A 26,995-nucleotide genomic window follows, 5' to 3' on the forward strand; every position below is an offset into this window, starting at 1 on the left:
CACCATCTGGGCCTGGGGGTTTATCTCACTTCATTAGGCTTAAGGCTTGGTCTGTCTCATTCAATCAGAATTCTACAGACTTTCAACCTTTCTCATTAATTTGAATGTCTGTCTGATTGTCTCTAGGCAATTCATCAAAGAGTATCATATCAGAGTCCCTCTTCCCAAATAACTTGGAGAAGTGTGTCACCCACATTTCTGGTAGCACAGTCGGATCAGGTTGAAGATCTGTACACTGGCTGTCATTGTCTAAAATTTTCCAAAAACACCTTAGTGTTCTTGTTTTGAAGTGCTTTTGACAACTCATCCCATGGGGCTTCCGCCCATAATTTTCTGCACTTGCTTACAATTTCCTTGTAGCAGGTCCTCACCGATACTGTCTTCCTTCTATTGTTGGACTTAACAGCTCTCAAAAGTGCCCTTTGGTTTTGCTAATCTGCAATCACCAGAGTACCATCTAAAGTGCTTACTGTGTAATTGACCCCTCTGCCCTTCCCTAATGAGGTATTTCTTGAGTCGGTCCAATAATTTGCAATGGAGGCTAACAAATCTAATCACATTTTTATCAATATCTTCATGGGAACCAAGAATTTCCACAAAGGTTTGGTAAATATGGCTCACAGTTGAACCGTTTTTGACAGTCACAGCCCACTTGACGTTCCCGCGGTTGTTAGTAATAATAATGTAATTTGTTGAAATATTGGACGCGAAGTGTAGGTTTATGAAAAGGCCATGCTGAAATTGTGTGCTAAGAGCATCATGATCACCATCTGCTTTTGACACCACTTCCATATCCACCCCAGAAGGCAAAAGTTTGATGTCTAGAAATCTTGCTGATATAATGGCCTCTTTTAAAGGTAAGTTTGGAGGAAATTTCAGAAGCAGTGCGACCATTGAAGGTCCTTAGCCCATGTATAACTAAAATATCAATGATTGGATTGCCTACCTTTGTTAACCTATAATCACAGGCAATCGATGAAGGAGGAACCCCCTCCACTTTATTCTCATCTCGAATAAGGGAGGACAATGTTCCCCCGAACCCGATAGGTGTGTTACAATCACCTGCAACAATTTTAGGTAATGATGGATGTGCTTAATCAAGCATATCGGACAATAAATCAATAAATACCAGACTGTACACAACTGGGGAAGACCGTATGTAAATGTTAATAATTACAATGTGTCTAAATTTTGTAGGACTAGCAAGAGATATAACAATACCCAGCAGATCTTTACATTGGTCGGTATTATCTTGACCCTACTAAATAAATCAATTTTTAACCATATTGTCGGACCTCCAAAAGCTCTTTCTGCATTTGGCGATACACCATTAGCCAAGAAGGAGAGGTACCCCATCCTAAACACCTATTCTGTCCCCCAAGTCTCCTGAAGTAGCATAATATTGCGTTAATCAATGAATGAACCCCCTTCTGGTTTACTTAATTTAGCTTTTATCCCTGATACATTCGAGGAAAGTAGCCGAATAGCATTATCTACAAGGGTACTTGACCCCAGTATGGACTCAATGGAATTTATAGGATGTGTAGATTCTTCCTCTGGTGATGGTAAAGTAGCTAAAGAAAAATAATCCTTTATTCTTGCATCCATAGTTACCCTCCCAGTATATTTGGGATAAATGCTTTGAGGCAGAACAGCTGTTTCTTTGAGGTTTATTCCTATTTACCTCATTGAACTTGAAAGGTACTCAGTCAACCTCTGAAAAGTTTGTGGAATGGACAACAGTGGCTGAGTGTGGTCTAGGATAAAGCCTATTTAGATTAGGACTCCTAGGTTCTAGCATACATTGCAGAGGATGTACCTTCCGACTTATGTTCAAACCACTGCTTAGCCTGGATTTATGTTCCAATTCAATAAGCCCCTCTACAAGTTTATGGATTACAAGTGATATGCCTATTTAGTCATAAGTTGACTGATTATCAATATGGTGGTATATGCCGTAAAGGTCTTCTATTACGACAGATCTCATATTTCAAATTTTTCTAAGCCAATGGATAACTCTAACGGTTAGAGAGTCCTGTGATTCTTTAGTATCATCAGAGAGTTTAGGCATGTTGATCATGCAGATGGTGGTACTCTGTCTTGCATTGTCCCCATGAGCCCTAGGGTTGAAGCCTAAGGGTCTGTTAGCAGATGCATACATATCAAGAGGAGTAACAGGATATGGTTTTCTTGGCAGTGCATTAGTACCCAGTGGATAAAAGGAATGTTTCTGTTCACCCCCAAGGATGACCTGGGAACACAAACCTAAGGCCCAATGAGTGGGCTGTACTGGTGGAGCCCTGTCTGACCCTTTACCTTGTGATGCAGTCTTTTAAACCAATGTTCTCATCTTTTAAAGGGTTTATCTTTAATTTGGTGTCATCCCTCCGATGTTGTGTAACTTAAATACTTTGTTGGGTAACAGGTGTCTAACTGCAAGCAGGTCTATCATCGTCAGTATGCCCAAAAATTTCAAACCTATTTGCGCATTCATATTAACAATAGTAGGAGCAGTAGTATCAGTGCTCCTGGCTTGTACGGGCAGAGTACTATGTTGAGGAACTAATATGGGTTATATCGTTTTGGGCTACAGTGTTTTTACAAGCTGTTTTTTTCAATCTTGGGGATTCATTGGTTAAATAAGATTCAATGATACCTTTCTTACCCTTGTTATCCATTTCACCCTTTTTCTTGATGGACATAAGGTCCTCTAGCTCCTCTATCAAGACATCTATTTCATCAAGCGTGCAATTTTCAGCTGAGTACCTCAGTAGCTTTTTCACATTCTCCAATTTGGGTAACTTTTCAGCAGCCTTCCGTTTCCCCATGTGTGCTGTGTAAGCTTCGATTAGTAAAGACGTTTATTTAAAGTACACCGCCTCGTCAGGGGGTTATATAATTAGAATTAGATTAAACCTGTTTGTAAAACTTGAATACCAGCTCAATTGTATGATCAAATGAGAGCATTCCGCAAATTATTCCACCAGAATACACATGATTCTGACACCGTAGATCAACATGTTATAGGAAGAAAAGAAAAAAAGAGAAAACAAAAATAGGCAATATTTAACAATAGAGTACCCGTTTCAGCAGAACACTATAAATAGGCTCCTAGTCAGTCAGTTAAGGATAGAAGAACTGTTAAAAGGAGAAAAATGAGCCTCAGTAAGACAGTGCCTTCCCAAAATGAGGAGCCAGGGAGGTGGCCCAGCTTGGCCTCTTCCGGTCTATGATAGGTGTAGATGTGCTGGCCATGGTGCTGTGGAAGTGCAGATGTGCCTGTCCTTGGTGCTGGGGGTTTTGTGTCACTACTTTGTAATGCTTAGCGGTTCAGGGCCCTCCTCCTCTCAGGCCCCTCCTTCGACAAGGGCTATGTCTACTGGGACTTATGGTCTCCCAAGTTGCAATGCAGGTATCCCGCACAGCGGTTTTGGTGTCAGTGCTTCGTAGCTCTGAGCACGTCAGGGCCCACCCCCTTTCAGGCCCCTCCTTTGAGCAGGGCAATCTCCTGGGAGTCATGGTCTCCTGAGGTGCAATATGGGCATCCCGAGCAATGGATTCGATGTAGGCGCTTCGTGGTGCTGAGCACATCAGGGCCCTCCTTCTCTCAGGCCCCTATTTCAAGCAGGACAGTATCTCCTGGGACTCGTGGTCCCCTAAGGTGCAATGTGGGCATCCCCTACTGTGGGTTTAGTGTTGACGCTTAGTAGCGCTGAGTGCATCAGGGCCCTCCTCCTCTCAGGCCCCTTCTTCAAGCAGGACAGTGTCTACTGGGACTCGTGGTCCCCCAAGTTGCAATGTGGGCATCCCATACAGTGGGGCTGGTGTTGGCACTTTGTAGTGCTGAGCGTGTTAGCGCGTCTGACCTTATTTGGTTTCTTATCTTTAATTTATAAGGGAACGTGTTAGAGGCTCACTGGACCTTTTGTCTGTGCTTAGAGTAATTTCCACCATAAGTCTCAATTCCAATACAAATTATCAACAATATCAGATATTTAGAATTTCTATCCCTGGATGCCTGGGACATATTGTTTGGGGTCACAGCAACAAGTTTTCATGTTTATTTTGTCCTTAGGATAAGTAGACCCAACTGCCTGCGGCACAAACCCTTTGGCTGCCAGTTTACAGAGAACAAAACTGTCTGCAGTTCAGGTAATGTGTATGTCTGTATGTTAATGCTGTTTGAACTTGTATTTATGGTTCATTCATGAAATGCCTTCATTATTGGGATGAGTGTTGTAAATAAACATTTTCAGTTCAAACTGCAATACTGACAGTGGTTTCAGTAAAAATAAAGTGTACACACGTTTGAAAAGTTTAACAATATGAGACGAAGTATAATGCTCCCAGAATGCTCTCTGATTAGATGCAAATGTTTTCAGAAGCTTGAAAGCAAGAGTGATGATTCTTTGCTTTCAAAATAAAATGTGAAAAAAAAATGCAAGTAGGAAAAAAGAGGTTCGATACTATGACACTTTAGGTGCTATTTCTTTGAAGCATCATTCAGCAAAATGTGTTGATGCATGCTAGTATTTCCCAAAAATATTGCTAATGGAAAGTCAGTGTAACCATGTTCAACAAATTTATAGGAAGCATGAAAATAAACAAGCACATGCAAAGCCAACCGATCTGACATTTTTTGTGAGCCTTTTGGTTTCATAAATGCATGTCTTGTTTTGACATGGCTTTTGTAACACTTTATTGTTGTGGGATGCGTCAGGCCCTCACCACAGACACTGGCAAAAAGTAAAAAAAGGTTGTGGTCTCAAAAGGCACACATTGTCACCAGTGGTGTAACAAAGGCCCTGCTGCCCCCCTCCAGGGTGCTCCCTCAGCAAAGCACTTGCCCTGAGTGAGTCTGGGAGGCGTGGGCGCCCTCCATGTTCTTTGCAGGTAGACCCAACTACTTTGTGTGCCAATATGCTCCTTGTGGAAGAGCAGAATGCTATCACTCATAGTAAAGCCGCCGACAGAGCAATAGAAGTTTAATTAAAGCAAAATGTCTTTGTAAAGGCCAGACCCATCTAGGGACATCATTTTAAAGAAAGTCACATAAGTGCACACATGCTATATATGTTTAAATTAGTGGCTTTCAGGTAATCGCAAGAACTTACAGATGTTTACTAGGAAATCGTACTCCTAGAAAGTATTTGTGAACTGTATTTTAGCACAAGCAAATATATATGTGTAGCAAATATAGATGCGTAGGTTTGCTCATGTGAAAATGTATTGAGTGTTTACAAGTTCACATTCCCTCCAACCACTGTTTTCCCAACCCAGTAAGAACTTCTACTTCTGCCATTGTCAGGAGTAAATTTCCCACCTTTCTATTTATGGGAAAAGATTAGAGAAGAGCTGATGAAAATAATTAAAACATGCAAGTGAGTAGGTTTGCAGACTCAAAGGCATTCCAGCCCTGGAACTATTGCGTAATGCTTCACCCAGCCCCAGTATGTAGATCTGCGGAAAGGGGGCAAAAAATTAAGAAATTGCTATATTAGGGATTGAAATTGCAAGTATTCAAGCACTACTATGGTAGTAGCCCAGGCATAATCAAAAAGGCTATCATCAGAGCTCTTACATAATGAGATTGCTGCCATAATTTGTTGCCGCAATACATGGAAACAATAGGACAAGTAGATGTTTTTACAGGACAAGAAGATTTAAGAAGCAAATAGTCACATGGACTAGTAGATATTTTATTAAATTCAACATCCCTGAATATCAATCAACAGTATCAATAATCTTGCAAAGCAACAGATGAGCGGAGGTGGATGTTGAATTACGCTCTTTACTGCTCGGGTGATAAAGTGTTGTCCTTGAATGCTCATGCCGGGCAGCCATTTTATGGAATGATGTCCAGCTATTTTTTACCCTTTTAGGCATGGTGGCCTCTGACAGCTAGAGGTTGCTGGAGCACTGGCAGTTGACTGTCACTGATGCCCATTTAATACAAGCATTTTCAATGCAACGGGTCTCGCATTTGTTCGAGTTGGAGCTATTAGCGTTGTAAAGCAAAAAGAAAAAGGCAGCGCGATCGCGCTATGTAAAATGCAGTGCGATCACGATGCGTGGAAAATAAACAGATAAAGCAGTCCAGACTCCAGGTTGAAAACATCGAGCCTCGTATGTTTTTGGTACTTTAACGGTGCTGTGTAGGTGGGCTAAGCACCGGAAAAGGCATGACGTATGCATGCCTTTCACAAATGAAAGCAAGTGGATTTTAAAAGGCAGGCCCACGAACCAATGTAAGTGACTGACGTGGCATGGGCGTGGTTTGAATCCCAAAGAGAGATTACAGAATGGACAGAGCACTTTGTGCTCGCCCATAAAAATCGTATTTCTTGAAGTAGTTCAACCCTGCCATCTCAGTGTTGCATCACGGTTCTGACAACAGCAGGTATGTGCTGTCGTTAGTGTGACCATCCGTCCGTACTTTTCACGGTCTCTCCATGACTTAACTCCTAAAAATCCGTATTCTGTGACAAAGATTTCAAAAGACCGCATTTGTCCGTCAGTTTTGCCTTTGTGCAAAAAAAAACAATTTTGAAGTGAAATGCCTCTACTGAAATGAAAGGTCGCCTTTGCTGTGAACAGGAGGGAGGGGCAGACACGTACGAAATACAGTCCTTCTCACCAGGGTGCTGGCTGCCTGAAAAGAAATGCAGATCAATGAAGTTGGTTAACCAGTAAATGAAAAGGCTGCTTGAAAGCTGGTAGAGGCGGCCCTAATTGATAGAGAGACGTTAAGCTTCCAGAAGACAGACAGACATTTTTTTAGAAGTATTGTAGGGAGTGTTTCAAGCTGTGTTGTGGACTGTCTGCTCTCAATAGACAATTGTAAAACTCTTTGCACTACGTGTATTCGCCAAATTACTAAAATGCACACTTTGAAAACATTTTTTTAATGTTAACCTAATGTTATGTCCACATTTTGTGGTAGCCTACCTTAATGCAAATTTCAACTAAGTGCTTACACATTCACAGCGCTTTCTGTGACAGGCAATAACCTCATAGCACTAAACATACACAAGTCAGTAGTTCTTGCTGAACTAAAGTGAATTCAGTTCAGTGGACTTATGATTGCACACACATACACCTGCAATGATCACATTAACCAAGAGATGTTCATAACATAAAATAGCGTGTTTCCCACTGGATTTTTAAAACTTGCATGTACTTTACTTTGAAGGTGTGCATTATTTTATATGCAGGTACCTGATGGTGAAAGATCCAAAAATAGTTACACAATATTTTGCTCTTTTTTAGCTATGCCTTTGATTCTGCCTTCACACTCACTGACCACATCCCTAAAGCCACTGGTGATAGCATAAGTTGGCCTGCAGTTCCTAACCACCACTGTATACCTTTTTTTAAAGACATTGATCCTCATTATTATCTTGGCGGTCGAGCACCACCACGCCGGCATTGGCGGTATGACCGCCGACGGCATGGCGGTGCTCAACCGCCATATAATGATGCAAGTACCACCACCTACCGCCAGAGCTGAGTCGACCGCCGGGCTGAAGGTAGCCACCGTCGACCTGGCACTCGACCATAGACCGCCGGTGGGATAATGATCCCATTTCCACCAGGGGTTTCCTGGTGGGATACCTGCCAGGTATTCCCTGGCGGAAAGCAGGAAAGGAGGGAAAAGGCTCCCTGGATGCTGCTCCGCCAGCAGCGCTTAGTCTCCATACACCGCTACGCCTATTACTGAATCATAACAGGCATGGCGGTGTCTGGCTGACGTGCCGGTGAGGGTGAAGCAGCATCCACCTCCGCCACTGACCACCAGTATGGCGTCTGGTGGTTCACATCGCCATCAATGGCGGTGTGCCACCTGGCGTCATTTTATGGCTATCATTGGACCGCCAGCACTGGCGGTCCTGCCGTGGCGGTGATCTCGGCGGTCCACTGTTTGGACTGCTGAGATCATAATGAAGGCCATTGTGTCAAATTAACCTGTGATCTGTATTTACTTAACACAATGTACTATTCTTCTGACAGAATTGTTTGAAACAGTGTCCTCTGGTGCTATAGGGAATTGAGAAAAATAAAGTAATTTAGTCAGTTGCTTAATTCCACTATGTGTAACCTGGAACCCTGGGTTTAAATCCTGGCTCAGCCGCATGACTAAATTGTGTGATTTAAGTCACATCTAGTTACTTCATGTGGCTAGCTTACTTGGTATTGACATCTGAGGGCACAATCAAGTAATTCACTTCAGGATGTATCCTGTGTAAAAACCTCACTTGTATATGTGTCAATAGACTGTAATGTTCCTCCATCCATAAAAATAACATTGTGCATGACATAAGGAAAACCTGACAGTTTGAACCCTTTGTTCACCCATGGCTTTATCAGGATGGAGGGTTAAAAAATGTTTTACAGCACATGTTTAGAAACCGCCAGTTCAAATAAATGCCAATGCAATGTTGTGATCTAATATACTAAATTGAAACACTTCCATGTCCTAAAGAAATACTTTCTACATTTTAAACAGTTTAGCGTGTTTTCTGTCTAATTTGTATCCCAAATAATTTGAAGGTCCTGCCCTTTGGCACTCGGGTATGAGCCAGACCTCTGGTTCAGGCTTGACTTGACTGCAGAGCCATTTTTAGACATGGACAGAGTGAGCAACTGCCCAGGGCCTAACATTCAAAGAGGCCAGCCCCTACCCACCCTACACAAGAACCACCAATGGTCCATCGCACCAGCAGAGTGTGCCACTGTAGCAGAGTGCTGCTTAGTCAACCACTTAACAGTGCCTCTGCTGTTTCTGGCCTCCCTACTGAGACTTCTCTCCAGGTGTGCAATACCTTCTAGTACTCCCGGAGGTCCAATATGATTTAAGGAATTGTCCTGCCTTTTTCTTCTCTTTCTTATTTATCAGTGACCCTTTAAATCAGTTGCTATGGATCTCTCATCTGATCTTGACTTTATCCTGCTCTTTATTCCTCTGTCTAGTGGTCCGATTCCCAAACTCCAAGATAAATATAGAGTCCCTAACGCACACTCTAATGCAGCAGCTGGGCATTCTTGGTGCCTTGAGACTACAGCCAAGTTGTGGGTACCCCACATCCTGCCATTTGGTGTGAGAGCTGTGAGACTGTAACCCACACCATCTGCTCTGACTCATTACTTTTTTTAGGTTTGGCGTCTAGTGGAGGGTCAGGTGAAGCAGATGTGTTTATTCAATTTACCTAAACTAGTATAAAAAGTCACTTACTGTAAAGTTTCCCGAACTGTTTGGAAGGTGTATTGAAATGCTTACAAACATAATCAAAATGTTACTGTTACTTTCTCGCCAAGAAATACTGGGTACACTTGAGTAGGATTGATGGATGCCATTGGCACAGTTCTTGAGGGCATCAATTTACTTTTCAACAAGGGCACACTGCACTATCTGAATGTAGCATACATAGAGTCATACTCACACACAGCACAGTGAATAGGTAGTGCAATATAAAAATAGTAAATAAATGCATTGCGAAACCAGTGGGGCATGGCCACTCCTCCTTTTTTCCTCGATTTTTGTCCTGAATTTTTTACAGTGCCAGCCTGAATTACCTCCATGCCAGGTGGTCACCCTAGGCGTCATACAGGGACTAAAGCAGCTTTGTGCTGGAGTGGAAGGCTTCAGAAGTCAGGCCCTCTAATGCCAGGGGCTTCAAACTGGGGGGTGGTTGGCCCTAGGAAGGGCCTCACATGATCCTGGGTGAGCACCAGGCTCTGGTCAAAAGAAGCATTATGCTGATAACAGGGCTTTGTTTTTAAGCCAGAACAATGAACAGCAGTAAACCACTCTGTTAATAGGCCACCACTAATATGTTTTGTCATTTATATCCAAGCTGGGAGTATGTGTCAAAACTGGAATCGACTCCAAATACTATTCAAAACCCCCATCCCTAATAATCACACTGCGGATACTTTTACAAGTTAGTAAGGCCTGCCTGACCAGAATAGTGTGTATGGCATCATGCATTTAATCGCATTTTTAAAACAGTAACATAACTTAGCTGCAATGTTTAAATAAGTCTAGACATATTTAAATATTGCCAATTTAGTAGGACAATTGTGAAACATTTGGAGGGGGAGATGATTTTTCCATGGTGGGGGCAAGGCATGAATAAGTTTGAAGACCACTGCACTAAGGACAAAACTAGCTGCAGGAACTATAAACGATGCTCTGCTTTCCATTTTCCTTGTTCTCGAGGCATGAACTGAGTAGGTTTCCTGCCTCTGAGGAGCTCCTGCCAGCATCTTGTTCTCTGGTGAATGTAAAGCAGCTCCATGTTTATTCTGCCAAGGAGCACCAAAGCCTGCTCATTTAACCTGTCTGCTTTGGATAACGCTGACACTGTTTACCTTCAGGAGCTTAGCAGGCTCTGAGGGTGCTGGAAACACAGATTATTCCATTTATAGAGGAGTCTCATTTGAAGTTTTGCAAAGTTTTCAACTTCGAATAGGTATTATTTCACAGTGAAAATGGAAAATCGCATTACATGTGGTGCTAACAATTTTAAGAGAGAATGAGAATAACTATGTAACTCAGCTGACTTGTGGCCAAAGAAAAGTGGTGATATTTTTTACATTTACATTTGTGCATTATAAATGGTAAAAGACTACAGAGAAAACCTAAAATAGAAGAATATAAGCCAAGATATACATAATTTTTTCTTAATTTTGAGCCGTGTTTTTTGACTTGACTAAACCTTTGCCACCGTTTGACAAATCTTAATGAAATTTTCCAAAAAGAAATGTTCCTGAGAATTTTGTTGTACATGGGAAGTTTCGGGGGGGATTCGTCAATTGGGGGCCGAGAAAAAGGTGTGGGCAAAAAAGTGTGTTTCTCATTATAATTCCCAAAGCGAGTTTAGACACAATTACAGCCCTAACAGCTGGATGGAGTTACACCAAATTTGGCAAGAAGGTAGCTTTTAGTCCAGAAAGAGTGTTTTTTGTTATTTTGTGTAAATCGTTCAGTAGTTTCTGAGATAGTAAAAGAAAAAGAAATGTAGATATCTAGAGACACGAAGGAATTGCGATTAATAATGAGCTTGTGCAGAGATCTGCAGAGCTCTGATTGGCTTCCCCCACTTCAAGTGTTGGCAGCGATCTTGGGACTCAGCTTCAGCTAAGTCCCAGAAAAAAAGATTTTAAAAAGAGGAAAGGGGCCAGGGTAGGTTCACCCTGACCCCTTAATTCTGGAGGGACCTCCAGGGCAAAAAATCACTTTTTAAGAGAATTGTGCTGCAAATTTGTGACGGGTTGTGAATCTGCACTTGTTTTGATAAAGCCCGGTCCCACCATATTAAAAATAAAGGAGGGGTGTCCAAAAGGCTCCCCCTCCTGGGCTTATTTATGTCCCGGGGACCCCCACCTCCCTGGGCAAAATCAGTAAAATATGGTAGGGGGTCCTGTGGACCTCCTCGCAAACCCAGGGACCGCAACCTCCCTAGGGCTAATATTTTATTATATGTGGGAGGCTGCCCCTTCCGCAGCCCGGGAATCACCTGCTCCCTTGGACAAAATGTGTAAAATAAGTAGAGGGGATCCTGTGCAACCCCTGCAGTCCCGGAGACAGCCACCTCCCCAGGGTTAAAATAAAAGAATGAAGGGGGTCAGTTGCGGATCTCCAACCACAGAGACCACCACCTCTGAGTGGCTAAGTGAAATGTTAGAGGGGGGCATATGACCCCCCTCGAGGAGCCAATAATTGCCCTGGGGACCACCACCCCCCAGGGCCGGCTCCTGCTACGTCCTGGGGTGCCCACCCCTGGGACATATCTGTTTGCTGTGAATTGGCAAGAGCTTAGACAGAGCGAACACTCCAGTTCCAGCAAGCGTGAGCTGTCAAACAGCTTTCACCTGCTGAAAGTAGAGGTCCCCTCTGTTTCCTTGCCCGCAGACCTGAGGGCAGGGAAACATAGGAATCAATTTCTCTCCTGGACAGTGCGATACATGTTTAACAGCTCCCTGTCTGGGCCAGCAATGCCAGCCCCCGCGGGGAGCCAACTGAGACCGCGGGGGCCTTCAGGCTCCTCATATGGTCCCATTGCACACAGGATGCCATGCGTGGTACCCAGGACAGATGGCTAGGCACCAGAGCATGAGGGCCCCGGGGCCGAGATTGGCCCAGGGATGGGGGCAGGCAGCCCCCATTGCCCCTCCCACAAAAAATATGAAAAGGCCGGGCCCTGGGGGATGTGGTACCGGGGCTGAAATGAGCCATGTGAGGGGGGGCAGCATGACCCTCTGCCTCCGTTTACTGAAGGCCGGGCCCTGGGGGTGAGGTCCAAGGGGCTGAGATCGACCTGGGGAGGGGGGCACATGGTCCCACCAAAAACAAAAAACTACCTGTTGAGACCAGGTGGGGTCCCTGGGACCAAATTGGCTGGGGAATGGGGGCCGCATGGCCCCCTCTTCCATATATTGAAGGCCAGGATGTGGTCCCTGGGACTGAGATCAGCCCGGGGAGGGGGGATGCAAGGGGCGCCCAATTGAATTGTAGAGGGCCCCCAGCGAATGGGGTTCCCCAGGGACAAAATAGGCCAGGGGAGGGAGCCCGCATAGCTCCCCTACCCCACACTGGACATTTATTCAGCGAAGTAGCACTTACTAACTAACCAGTAGAAAGGTCTCCAGTTGGATAGACATTTTTTGCAAACTCTCCGCTCTTATTGGATAAATGAGCAGGTGAGCTTCCATTCTGGTCATGATGCTCATTTCACAGAAATTGAACCTCAACAGGAAGCACTTACAGATGTAAATGCAGCAGGTACCCCTCTGGAAAAGACAAATTATCCAAACTCCCGGGCTTGGCGAAGGCAAAGCAAATGTGTTTACTCCACGATTCCATATCGAAAAACGATCTGAAATCCTTTGGGGAGGTGAATGCATCTGTCATTTATTGGAGCGCAGTCAGACACTCTCACACCCAATTTCACACTCACATAGACCCTGTCCACTGTCACACCCAGACAGACACTCTCACACCAAGAGACAACCTCTCACACCTATTCTCACACCCAAGAGACAGGGCCTACGGCCAACTCCTATTGTGCATGGCCTCAGCCTGTGCACAGCGTGGGTTTGGGTGATTAGGGGGGGTTTGCCACAGGGCCTGGCCTCTGACATATCATATAGTAGTTAAAATTACTTTAAGTTAAAAAAACATAGACATTCCCTGAAAAAAACAAAGGTTATGCAGATGTTAGAATTAGGAAATAGAAGTAAAACAATCTTAGAAATTCACTTAAAAAAAAACAAAGGTTACAAGGACTTTATAGTTCTGAATTTACTGGCACAAAACTAGAGAAATTCAGCAGTTATTGTTATTTCAAGTAACTATAGCTTGTGGCCTAAGGTAACTATAATTCGCAGCCTTGCCATGCACTGCTAATTGACGCAGCTATTACAGCACTCATGACAACTTTTATAATGTCAATAAAAATATAAATGAAATATTAGAAGTCAAATTATTGAAGAAAAAACACTGTGCTTGAGGGAAGTGCGAGCTATAGTTACCTCAGGCCTCGAGTTATGGTTACTTGAAATAATCTAACTACTGAATTTCTCTGATTTGGTAGTTTTGTGTGAGTAAATTCAATGCAGAACCTAACTCTGACGTCCCTGTAATCTTCGTTTTTTTAAGTGAAACCAGTTGTTGTAAACCAGCCAAAAAGCCATGCTGAAGATGCAGGCTTGCAGTTTACGGGAAGTCAAGAGATTACAGGCGGCTTCCGCTGCTTTCCTGGGGCTCAGCTTCTAATGCCCAATGACCTGGTAGCCATGGGCTGTAAAGGAGTGCCACAGCCACTGCTGCACAGTCCTCCGCGTGCCGCAGTCACTCAGCTCTGCACCAAAATCAGAAATGCCAGCACCCAAAACAGGAAGCAGCAGCACTGTGTATTCCTCCAGGATCTGTAAATCTGGATCGGCTTTAAAGCTACCGGGTAGTAATTAAAAGCTAACATTGAAACTGCCCTTTATAGGGCCCTATACTCTTGTCCTTAACTTTGCAGAGAAAAGAACTCTGATAGATTTCTGAACAATTAATGTAAAACACGTCAAGGTAATCCAGGTCTATGATTTAGTTCCTGATTTTATTTCATATCTTCTTAGTTAATCTTCCCTTCTCTTGAGTGTTTGCTTTTTCTTGGATGTTGTATTCCTGTTGTTTTTTGTGAAGCATTGTACTCTTGAATAGTCCCTACTTTGACCTGAGTCGCATCCTCATGTTTATAATGGACCTCAATTGAGAGTTCTGGAATTGGGACTGAAGGCAGTCAAAGTGTCTGTCACTAAGTCAAACAAGCACTGGCAACGCCAATAGGCCTTGCCTATGCAAGAGCTCGTCAATCAATCAATCAGTGTTTGTTAAGCACACCTACTCACCTTTGAGGGTCTCAAGGGGCTGATGACAGGGGGGTGTTTGGAGCATCCATCAGTGTGGTGGTTCTTCAAATAGCCATGTCTTCAGCTCTTTTGTGAGTGGTTCTTCAAATAGCCATGTCTTCAAATAGCTATGTCTTCAGCTCTTTTGTGAAGTTGACGAGGGGAGTAGTAATCTGTCTGAGATGGGGCGGTACGGCGAGAGAGAGCTGGGCTGAGCGCACCTGGGTCCTGTGGGGTACGTGGAAATTGAGTTGCCTGTTCAGGTAGGCTGGTCCGGTGTCGTGGAGGGCTTTGTATGCGTGGGTGAGGAGCTTGAAGGTGATTCTTTTCTCCATGGTGATCCAGTGTAGTGTGTGCAGGTGCTGGGAGATGTGACAGTGTCAAGTTAGGTCGAGGACTAGTCTGGCGGCAATGTTCTGAATGTTCTGTAGTTTGCGAGTGAGTTTCTTGTTGATTCTGGTGTAGAGCTCGTTGCCGTAGTCCAGTCTGCTGGTAACGAGGGTGTGTGTGACGGTCTTTCTGTGTTCGAGGGTGATCCATTTGAATGTCTTGCGTAGGAGGCAGAATATGCGGAAGCAGGTGGATGCGACTGAGTTGATTTGGCGGTCCATTTTGAGTTTGGTGTCCAGGATGATTCCAAGGTTGCGGGCTTGGTTCGTGGGGGTGGGCAGGCTTCCAAGGGTGGGGGGCCACCAAGAGTTGTTCCGTGCGTCAGGTTGAGGGCCCATGATGTGTACTTCAGTTTAGCCTGCGTTGAGTTGTAGGCAGAGGCTTTTCATCCAGCTGGTGACTGCTCCCATGCCTTCACGGAAGTTGTGTCTGGCTGTGTTGGGTTCGTTGGATAGAGAGAGGATGAGTTATTGACTTTGCCATTGTGTTTTAGCCATGTTGTTCACCTGAGTGGCTGCTGTTGAGCATGGCTAAATGTCGGTGGCACAGGGAAAAGTGGCATGGATTGTCATAGAGTGGAATGGCATAGAGTGGATTAGAGTGTCATGCATTGGAGTGGCATAATGTGGACTGGAGTCGCGTACAGAGGCATACACAGGAGTGGCATATAGTTTACTGGTGTAGAATGCATTGATGTAGAGTGTTGCAAGGTGCTGTGGCATTGAATTCAGCAGCATTTAATTCAGATGCATACAATGCAGCATCGTAAAATGCAGTAGCATAGATAGAGTAGTGCAGAATGGAGTGGCGTAGAGTGAAGTGGTGCAGAGTGCAGTGTGTGGAACAGAGTAGTTCAGAGTAGAGTGGTGTTGAGTGCACTAGCTTAGAGTGCAGTAGCATAAAGTAGAGTAGCATAGAAGGGTTCAGAGTTGTGTGGCATAGAGTTGAGTAAGGAAGAGGGCAGTGGAGTAGAGTAGAGTCAAGTGGCATAGAGTGCAGTGGCTAGGGTACAGAGTAGAGTTGAGTGGCATAGAGTGCAGTGGCGTAGAGTGGTGCAGAGTAGAGTGTAGTACCATAGAATGCTGTGGCATAGAGGTCCGTGGCATAGAGTGAACTAGTGCAGAGAAGAGTGGCAGAGAGTTCAGTGGTGGAGAGAGCAGTGTTGTAGAGTAGAGTGTTGTAGTGCAGTGGTGCAGAGTGGAGTAGAGTGGTATATAGAGCAGTGGTGTAGAATACAGTGATGCAGAGTAGTAGACTACAGTGACGTAGAGTGAAGTGGAGTCCATTGGCATAGACTGCAGTGGTTAAGAGTACAGTGGCATAGAGTGCACTAGCATAGCATGGAATGGCTCAGGGTGGAGTAGAGAGGTGTAGACTGCGGTGGCATTGTGTAGATTGTTTAAGAGTAGAGTGAAGTGGTGTGGAGTGGTGCAGGGTAGAGTGCAGTTGTGTAGAGTGGCATAGAGTGTAATGGCGTAGGGCAAAGTGGTATAGAGTGCGGTGGCATAGAGTGCAATGGTGCAGAGTAGATAAGAGTAGCATACAGTGGATAGAGTTGAGTGCAGGGGCATAAAGTTGAGTATTACAAAGTAAAGTACATTGGCGTAGAGTGTATTGGTGCAGAGTGCAGTGTTGCAGAGTGGTGTAGAGTACAGTGACATAGCTTGGAGTTGTGCAGAGTAGATTTTTTGTGGCCTAGACTGGAGTGATGTAGAGTGCAGTCTCAAAGAGTGTGGTGGTGTAGAGCAGAGTGGCGAAGAGAGCATTGGCATAGGGTAGAGTGGTACAGCGTAGAGAGGCATGTAGTGAACTGGCATAGCGTGCAATGGCGTAGAGTGGAGTAGTGCAGAGGACAGTGGCATGGCGTGGTGTAAAGTAGGTGGTGCAAATTAGAGTGCAGGGGTGTGGTGTGGTGCAGAGTAGAGTTGTGTGGCATAGAATTGAGTATTGATGGTGTAGTAGCACACTGCCATTGAAGACAACACATTTTCAATTCAAATGACCATTACATTTGTACGGAAATACAGTTTTAGTAATAAAACTATGAGGTGCACAGATGGAAATGTGTGGAAATTGCATTGCCTAGTTTAATGATTCATTTTGATCTTATTAAAGTATTTGTTTCCAACACACTTTATACATCTAAAAAAATGTGCTTCACTTCTGTGATCATAATTCTAATATATTGTGAAATACTTACACAGCTCATTTAAATGTTGTCATGTGCTAGAAATAAATCTTTCCTACCCCCAGTATCCAGCAAGATGGTCACATGAACCCTCTCAGTTTGAAGTCAGAGAAAGAAAAGTAAACATACTCCCTTGCAATCCAGCGGCTGACATTTGACCTCGGACTTTGAATGCTCAGCAAATGTGATGAGATAAGAACAAGATTTAAAGGCCTCTTAACATAAATCAAGTTCATGGAAGGATACAGGAAGCACCATTTAGGTAATGAGCCGGACAAACTGAACCTGGAGAGCCAAAAGCAAATAAAGTCAGCAAATGGAAAGGCAGAAAGTGTAAGTTACAAACCAATAAGCCAATGGTAATAAAAAGTCTCCATGATGTCTCTAGCAAACCAGACAGCTGCGCTGTCTGGTAGGCTGTAACCTAAAAAGTGTTGACAATACATGTTCATCCAATCTTTAGCCTCTTTGCAAAGTGCACAGAACAATGGTCACATATTTCAATTCCAATTTTAATTCTATGCAAATGTGGGTGGGTGAAGGAGATACAAAATGGTCACAATACTGATAAGGCAGAAGTAAAAGAAAATTAATTGCTAACAGATGAGTGGGTGCGTTGAGTGTTTGGGGGTGGTAATGTGATGCAGAGGTGAAGATGTGCATAAAGGGGAGAGTGAAAATGTGATGTCAAAGAAAAAGAAGATGAAATAAGAGATTGGAGATTTCAGAAAATGTGAAGAGAAAAAAAGGGCACCAGTGTCTACCATAGACTGCAGAGGAACATGATGTGAAGGGAAGAATGGGAGCGATTGAGGCACTCTGACGACCACTACTCTTTCCAAACACCGCAGTAATGTTTAATTTACAGTGTCATCATTTAAGAATTGAAACATACATTTTCAAGATTAGTTACAACAAAATCATTGTTGTTACTCATTTTAAACAAATACCGACCACTGACAAAGGCAACTGGCTTTGTTTTAGGTGTTTGTCAGTTGTTGTGTCATATATCTTGATGGAATAACTTAAGACAGAGAAACATCAAAATTCCCACCTGGCTGCCCAATATGGGAAGCACAGATTTTTAGTTTACATATCAAGCCACTCCCTTAGTTACATAGGCCACTCCCCTTTTAGAAAACCACCCTACCAGTTTTTGCATCCCACTAAATGCCCTGCTAACTAGCCCTATTAATGTGTTTGTTAAACAGGAGCATATTTATTAAGGCAGGGTATTCAATTATTCAGTATCTCTGCCCTATCTAGCATCTTTTTGCCCATCCCTTTATGCCTCCATATGGCAGGAGTCCAACCTTCATCACACATCTTTCCTCAAAGTATCTGTTCCCTAATGCCGTGATCGCTGTCTCAGTCAGACATACATTGCCCCAGCAGAGCAGGCACACCACTGCTAATTTATTTTAGATGAATGGTAGAGATCCATTCTTCAGGATAAGAATGAGCCTTGGCTCATCACTAAGTGGCTTGATATGAGTGCCTGCCCTGTACCAAAGCATTATCCCGTGGTCCACTGCGAGACCCAGGCCTAGCCTGTCACAAGGCAAACTCATTTTAAATTAAGGGGCATATTTATACTCTGTTTGCACTGGATTTGTGTAATTTGTTGTACGCAAATCTGGTGCAAACTTAACTCCATATTTATATTTTGACACTAGACCCGTTTAGCGTCACAACATTGGAGTTAACGTAATTTTTTGCCTGCAGAACACTACCTTGCGTCAATGAGATGCAAGATAGGCGTACCCGGACAAAAAATTATTCGAAGGCCTTTGCGCCTTCTTTATCCTCCCATGCAAAAATCACCCACGGGAGGAGGAGGAGGGCCTTAAATAATGGCAGTAAGCCTGCTTAGCACCATTATTTAACGCCTGGGTCAGGGCAGGCGTTAGGGGACCTGTGGGCCATTTTCCATAGTCAGAGACCATGGCCATTAGGCGGGGGCATGACTCCTGTCTTTACTAAGAAAGGAATCATGTCCATGGGGGTTGTGCACCAAAACATTATACTAGTCAGGTTAGAGTATTTTTTTTTACTCTAACCTGACTAGCGCCATTCTTTGACGCACAACCTTGTGTTTCCCCTACTCCTCCCCCACCTGGTTAATAGCATTTATTTTGATTCTAATCGAGCCTTATCGCCGGCTAGTATCATTCCTTAAATATGATGCCTGGCTGTCGTCCAGGAATGGTGCTAGCTGGCGGTAAACGCAGGTTTGCGTCAAACAGTATAAATCAGGGCCTAACTATATACATGGTTGGAACAGCTAATAGTTCCTTTGTGAAGACAATGGCTTCTTTGATGCTTGCTTTTCCTCTCCCTAATCCAGAATTCCAGGAGGACTATATAGTTGTAGGAACAGTATGGGCAAATTAAAAATATCTGTGCTTAATATGAAATGTTCCCTTCTGTGGAGAAAAAAAATGACTACTTTTAAATTAGACAAAGAGCCTGATTACGAGTTTGGGGGTCCGTGCACCGCCTTGCCGGCTGCCGGACTGCCATCAGTTTGGTGGTCGGACCACTGTATTACAATGGTGGCGGTCCCCATAGAGCCAAGACCGCCTCAGTCCCGCTAGCCCTGCCAGGCAGCTCAGACCTCTGTGGTGGTGTGGCAGGCCAAACAGGATGGCAGAGCCAGTGTTTCCGCTGGATGCATTATGATGCTGCACACCACCAACGTGACCATGGCGGTCCAACCACCACGTCCCAGCAGGTGGATACAGAGACTGTAAAGGAAATAACTCACCTGCAGGTAGCTTTTTTGCTTCCTGTGCTGCCAGGGATCTCATCACACACATCTTGCTGCTGCTCATCGAAGGAGCCCAAAATCCACACCGCTGTGAACATGCCTGATGGTAAGACAAAACACCTACCTGTGTCATTAAGCTCAACAACAGATTTTCGCACCATCATCCACATGATATGGGGCTCTCGCTATGGGTACCAAGTACACTTGTCATTGTGTCCACTTTCTAAGTCTTTCACAAATAATGACACATTCACAGCTATCAAATGGCCCCCTTTGGGCAGGTCACTGACACTGCACCGCCACACTCCACTTAACACACATCCGCCCATCTCAGGCAGCGGCACATTAAGTGTACAGAACATCGTGTCATACAACAGCAACATCATATCAATCAATTCAACTGAAGCCCTCACATTCCTCACATGCCTTGGACTGTTGTCAAATTGAAAACACATATGAATGGCTGTGACATGGAAAACAAGTAGCCCTTCCATTAAGCATCCCTGTAATGGACCCACACATCACCTACATTGCCACACAATGGAAGGTTAAAGGGATGCACAGTAGTTTGTGAAAAAAATATCCAAAGCACCAAATGCAAACACTAACTGCACAATAGGGATGGGGGCATTAGGAGCACTCATTGAAGGATGCTTCAATGGGACACATTTCACTTTGCACATGTCCCTAAAATAACATTTGCACAGGAACGTGTATCATGTATTGCGGGGACAAACAATATTTGAGCCAGGTGGCATGCCTACCTGCCAACTGTGTAAGTGCAGGACAAGAGAGAACATACACCAGCAACAACAAGGGCCATGCATCTAGATGCAGTAGCTGCAAGGTACACACATCAAAATGGGCACATGATCCATCAAATGCAAAGGAAGCTGGCACAATTTAACACCATGTGTGGACAAACAAATCTCTAGCTCCCACACATGAGACAAATGTACAAGCCACATCAAGGGGACCATTCTAACACCATGCATGTTGACATTGGCCAACACAAGATGAAATACTTACCATAACAAACATAACACAATGCAATGATACTCCAATTGGATTTACACCCACATATCCATACAATGAACATCTACCCTTGTCTTAGGTGATATCAGCACTGCCCACAAAGTCTGATATTGCAAACAACAGCAAATGGATCAGCAGTCAGAGTGAAACACACACCACTGTAGGCATACAACACAAGTTACTCAGGAACAACACACCAGTAGAAAAGTAATGGCAGGACAAATGTGAACCCAACAAAATAACAACTTGTGTTTATTCAATTCAAATGCTGAAGAGCAAAGGCCGTTGGCCAGTCCACATGAGTCCATGCACATTACTGTGCCATACCTTGACTCCAATCACTGTCTGGGAAACTCCACAGAAAGGGGGATAAAGTGGGCAGGCAGGCACCTCAGGGATCATCCTTGGGTAGGGTGGGGTTGGATTTGGGATGAGTGGGTTTGGGAAGGGGGCTTTTTCTTCGAAGGGGTGAGCTTCTTCGTGGGGGGATGAGTATGGGTGCTTGCAGGGGGCAGGTGTGACAGGGGTGGACATGGATGTGGAAGAGATGGTTTGGGATCAGGGTGGGGACCGCTTGGTTTTAAAAGGGGATTTGGAGGTAACGGGAAAGGGCAAGGTCTGAAGGGAAACTCTCCTTCGCAAAACTGATAGGGTCATCAGAAGGGGTTTGGGATTTTGAGATTAACGGAGTGGTGGGCTTGTCTGTGTGTGTGGATACCTTGGGTGTGTGCATGTGTGAGGTATGCTTGTTTTTAGGTGGTCTCTGTTGCGCGTGTGAGTGTGGGCATTTGCGTGTCCTGGGGGGCTGGGAGGTGGAGGTGCTAGGTGATGTGGAAGTGGTGGATGTGTGTGTGTCTGTTGTGGTGTCTGTGGGCATGGTTGATGTGTCTGTGGATGCTTTGCTGGTGTCTGGGGGTATGGTGTCTGAGGTGTGTGGGTCCGTGGATGTGTCACTGGGTATTGTGGTGTCTGTGGGTATTGTGGGTATGGTATGTGGGTCAGTGGCGATGTCTGTTAAGATGGTGGCTGATGTGGTGTCTATGGGTGAATGTTGAGTGCCTGCGTGCCAGGTGTGTCTTGTGGTGTTTGTGTCAATGTGTGCTGCTTGTGTGTTGAGGTGGGTGCATGCGAATGTATCTATTTGCTTGGGACAGGTAGGGGAATAGGAAATTTGGATTGGGAAGAGGGAGGTTGTATGAGGGAGGAGATTGTGGGGGGTGGATGGCTGCCTCCAGTGAGGAGGCCAGAGCCTGAAAAGATCTTTGTGGGCCAGACATGTCACTATATGAATGCCTTCTAGGAAAGCATTTGTCTGCTGAGGTTGGCGTGCCTACCCCTGGATGGCATTCTCAATGGCAGTCTGCCCCACAGAGAAACTCCTCAGGAGGTCATTAGCCTCCTCACTCAGGACAGCGGGGTAACAGGGGCTGGGGCTAAGGTGCCTGGAGGAAAGGAGACGCCCACCCTCTTTGGTGAGTGGCCACTGCCAACTGGGTGGGGAGCAACAGGGAGGGTGACGGACAAGGATGGTACAGGAGAAGGTCCTGATGGGTCCGCCCCCACTAGGGAATGGTCACTGGAGGTAGAATCTAGTGAAGACGAGGTTGATCCCTGTCCTCCATTGCATTACCCTCACGCTCTGGGCCACTAGGTCTCTTTGTGTCGGTGGTGTCATGATTGGAGGTACCGTGGCCAGATGTTTCCCCACTTGGTTGCACCCTGTCTCCTTCACTAGCCTGGGATGATGCTGCAAATACAAAGAGGAAAAGGGTCACCAAATGTTCCTGATCACAATTGAACAACAGATGTGGTTAGCAAACATTACCATGACGTCATGTAGGCCCCAACAACAAACTACATCAAAGTGGCTCCTACATGTACCATACCATAAGCATGCATGCCACATGAACTGTCAACAGTTGCCCACAGGAAAATCAGTATCTCAGACAACTCCAATTGCATGGGTGAAGCTGTGGAATCACAGTAACCATTGAACAAGTAGGAGACCACATCACTTTAAACGCTTTGCATCACGGAGTGTACCTCAATTACCTGTTGTCCTACAATAGTGACCCAATGCCAAGTTCATTCTGGCAAATCCCACACAAGGTCATGCAGACATCTATTTATCACATACACAATAACACAACAATAAGAAATGATGCTTCAAAATCCTGCCATGTTGCTGACAGCAGTACAGTATTCTGAAGAACGTGACATGGAAATACTTAAGTCACACTGGAAACATATGAACAATGCACATTTCTTCATGTGCAAATTGTCCTAATGAAGTCATGGCGGTAGTACTAATGTTGCTCAGATATACTACACATTTTGCATGGAAATGTATACTGTAGACAACTTGTCAGGGAGATATGTCTCTAACATCCATAACACAATGAATCAGCTAGCCCCAGGGAAATCACTACTACTGTATGGCACCCCTTACAATGGCATACTGTGATTGCATCAGTAGAAACCATTACGTCCTTTGAATGTTGGAGAGGCCCAGGGATTTGCAAGTACTTGTGGAAGTCCCTCAACACATTGCCCAATGGGAAGCTACACCACTGTCTCAATTTTGGTCCTGCAAACCCAGATGCCCGTGGATGAATGGTTGTACCCAACGACATGTGATTTCAACATAACTGCAAGTCACTCCGTGATGTTGCGCCGCGTGGTGCGGCGCGAGCCGAGCATTCGGCTCGCGCCGCGCGTTCTCAAGACGCGGCGCGCCCCGAGTCTTCTTTGTACAGCGCGAGGCCCCAGATATTATTTTGGGCCTCTCTCTGCCTTCTGTTGTGTCCCTGTTCTCCCCTGACCCCTCCTTACCTGTTTCTTTTTCTTTCTTCTTCTTCTTTTTCTTCTTTACTTTTTCGAGGCATTTTTCTGTCCTTTCTTTATGTCTTTCCCCCTTCCCATGTTACCTTTTTCTTCCCAGCATTCCTTGGTCCCTATTTTCTATGGTTCCTGTTCTATTCTATCCTATGTACTTTTTCCCTATCTAAAATGGTGTCTTTTTACTTCCTGTTGGTCACTTCCTGTTTCTTGGTATATAAGGGCTCTGTTTTCTCCCTTTCCTTGCGCTGCATCACTTTCTGCTCAGATTGTGTCTTCGCTCCTGATTCTTAGCCTTCGGTTCTGAATCTTTTCAATTTTGCATTTACCTGCATTTTGCTCCTGTTTGATTCCTGGTTTTGTTTTCGTTTCTGGAATCCATTTTTTGGAGGTTTTTTCCCCTTTATTGGGTTTTTTTCCCTCTGGCACTAATTCTAAAGGGCACGGTCTGTTCTTGGCGTTTCCACTGCCTGCAGCACCGTGGCTACTAGAAAGAGTCGCCCTTTTCTGGGCCAAAGCCGAACCCTCAAGACCTACGCCACTAGATCTGCGGTTTCCAGGCACCAGCAGCACGTGAGTCGTGACAGAATGCAGCGCCAAACCATTCCGACATCTTCTGACACTATGGATGACACAGTGGCGGTGGCTGCAGATCCTGATTCATCTTTTTTGACTACTATTCAACAACAAGCTCAGGAATTGCAACAATTGCGCAACGAGAATGCGGTCTTACGACAGGCTTTGGCCCTCCGCAGTGGCGATGTTCCGACTATCTCCGCCTCAACGCCTCGCTTCTCTGGTGAACCAACTAAACTGCGTGAATTCCTGGATGCATTAACGGTTTACTTCGCCTTCAGACCTACCCAATTCTCTCATGACAGGACAAAGGTGGGATATCTTATTAGTGCATTATCCGGTCCTGCCTTGGCCTGGGCAACCCCGATGGTGTCATCCAACGATCCAGTATTGTCGGACTATTCTGCCTTCGTGACCCGCTTCAAACAAATGTTTAGTCGCCCAGGATTGGAAGCCTCGGCAGAGGAAGCATTATGTGATATCCAGCAAGGTTCCCAGGATGTCCTCCGATATATTACACGTTTCCGTCAATTAGCGGCAGAGACCACTTGGGTGGAGCGTACCCTGGTAACTTTGTTTCGCAGAGGACTTAAGGAAGAAATTAAGGATGAATTAGTACATTCCACCAGAGTTGAAGATCTTCGTGGCCTCATGGATCAAGCACTTTCCATCGAGTATCGTCTTCAAGAACGACGAATGGAGAAGAGAAGGAGTAGAGGATCGTCTCAGCCAAGCTCTTCACGGATGTATCCACCTCATCCTGAGGAATCTCGTCCTCCTGCTAAAGACATAGAAGGGGAACCCATGCAAGTGGATACTACTCGAGGGCCACTCCCTGCTAGTGAGAAGGAAGACAGACGGAAGAAGGGATTGTGCCTCTACTGTGGTTCTGCTGGTCACATGCTTCGTACATGTCCTGTACGTCCACCTAGACCCTTGGGAAACGCCACCTCCCGTCCTCTGTAAGAAGGGAGGGGACGGGATCATCGGCTATACCTTCTATCAGCTCATTCAACGACAATACAACTTACTTGTTCGTGTTACCAGTCATATTACAACTACCTGATGGCCGCCAAGAAAGAACTATGGCATTATTGGATTGTGGTGCTAGTGGTATATACATGGATAAGACATGGGCCACTAATCTGCAAATTCCCACTCAACCCAAAAACATTCCTGAACAAGTACACACCGTGGATGGATCTTTAATATCCTCAGGTCCAGTCGATACTACGACCTTGATGTTAAATTTACAGTTTGGTAATCATCAAGAACACCTCTCTTTTGATCTCATTTCATCTCCCAACCATACCATTATTCTCGGAATTCCATGGTTTACTAGACATAACCCATATGTGAACTGGGTAACCCGGACAATTTCTTTATCCTCACAGTTTTGTCAAGAAAATTGCTTTGCTTCCGATAAATATTGGTCACCAAACAGATTAACACCTATGAAGAGTACTACGGAGTATTCCATCAACACTGTCCAAGGGGTTCCTGAACATTATTTAGAGTTCCAAGACGTGTTTCAAAAACCATCCAGACCTGTATTACCTCCACATCGAGAGTACGATTGTGCTATTCCTTTGGAACCTGGAACAGTCGTTCCCTTTGGGAGGATGTATTCTCTCACGGAACCTGAAAAGGAAGTTCTTAAGGAGTATCTGGAGGAAAATGTACAGGGTGGTCTCATTGTTCCATCTTCTTCTCCAGCAGGGGCTCCTCTCTTTTTTGTACCTAAGAAGACCAAAGATCTTCGTCCTTGCATAGACTTTCGAGGCCTAAACAAGATAACTATTAAGGATCGTTATCCTTTGCCCCTCATTAAGGATATTTTAGAGGCAGTCAGAGGGGCTCAACGTTTTACCAAGTTGGATCTTCGGGGAGCTTACCACCTTTTACGTATAAAAGAAGGAGACGAGTGGAAAACAGCATTCAGGACACCGTTTGGTCATTTTGAATATAAAGTCATGCCCTTTGGTCTTACGAACGCTCCTGCTATATTTCAAAGGTTAATGGACTCAATATTTTCCGATCTCTTGAACCAGACACTCGTAATCTACTTGGACGACATCCTTATTTTTTCCAGACACCCCGAACTCCATTCTTCTCATGTGAAACAAGTCCTTCACAGACTCCGAGCACATCAACTATTCTGTAAACCCGAAAAGTGTGAGTTCGATAAGACGGAAGTCAAATATCTGGGTTATCATTTAAGTTCCACCGGCATAGCTATGGACCTAGAAAAGGTACAAGCAATTCTAGAGTGGCCTTCTCCCTCTTCTATCAAAGAAACACAATGTTTCCTAGGATTAGCAAATTTTTACCGACAGTTCATTCAAGACTTTGCTAAACAGACCAGCCATATAACCCATACCTTAAAGAAGGAAAATCTAAAACAGGGGTTTGTCTGGACCAAGGCGGCTGAAACAGCTTTTCAAGAATTAAAGAAGGCATTCACTCAAGCTCCCATCTTGAGACATCCAGATACCAATAAACAGTTTATCGTAGTTACCGATGCTTCCGAAAAAGCTATTGGAGCAGTCTTGCTTCAACTTCAAGAAGATGATGGTCTTGAACATCCTGTTTTCTATTTGTCCCGTATTCTCTCTTCAGCTGAACAACATTACTCAGTACTAGAAAGAGAGTTGTTAGCTCTGAAGACAGCCTGCATCGAATGGAGACAGTTTCTGATGGGATCCAAGGAGCCTTTCGAGGCGAGAACAGATCACCGTAATCTGCAATGTCTACGTAATTTTGTGTGCCAAAATAGTCGCCAGGCGCGTTGGGCC

The sequence above is a fragment of the Pleurodeles waltl genome, chromosome 4_2 (genome assembly GCF_031143425.1).
Source record: "Pleurodeles waltl isolate 20211129_DDA chromosome 4_2, aPleWal1.hap1.20221129, whole genome shotgun sequence".
NCBI classification, from domain to species: Eukaryota; Metazoa; Chordata; class Amphibia; order Caudata; family Salamandridae; genus Pleurodeles; species Pleurodeles waltl.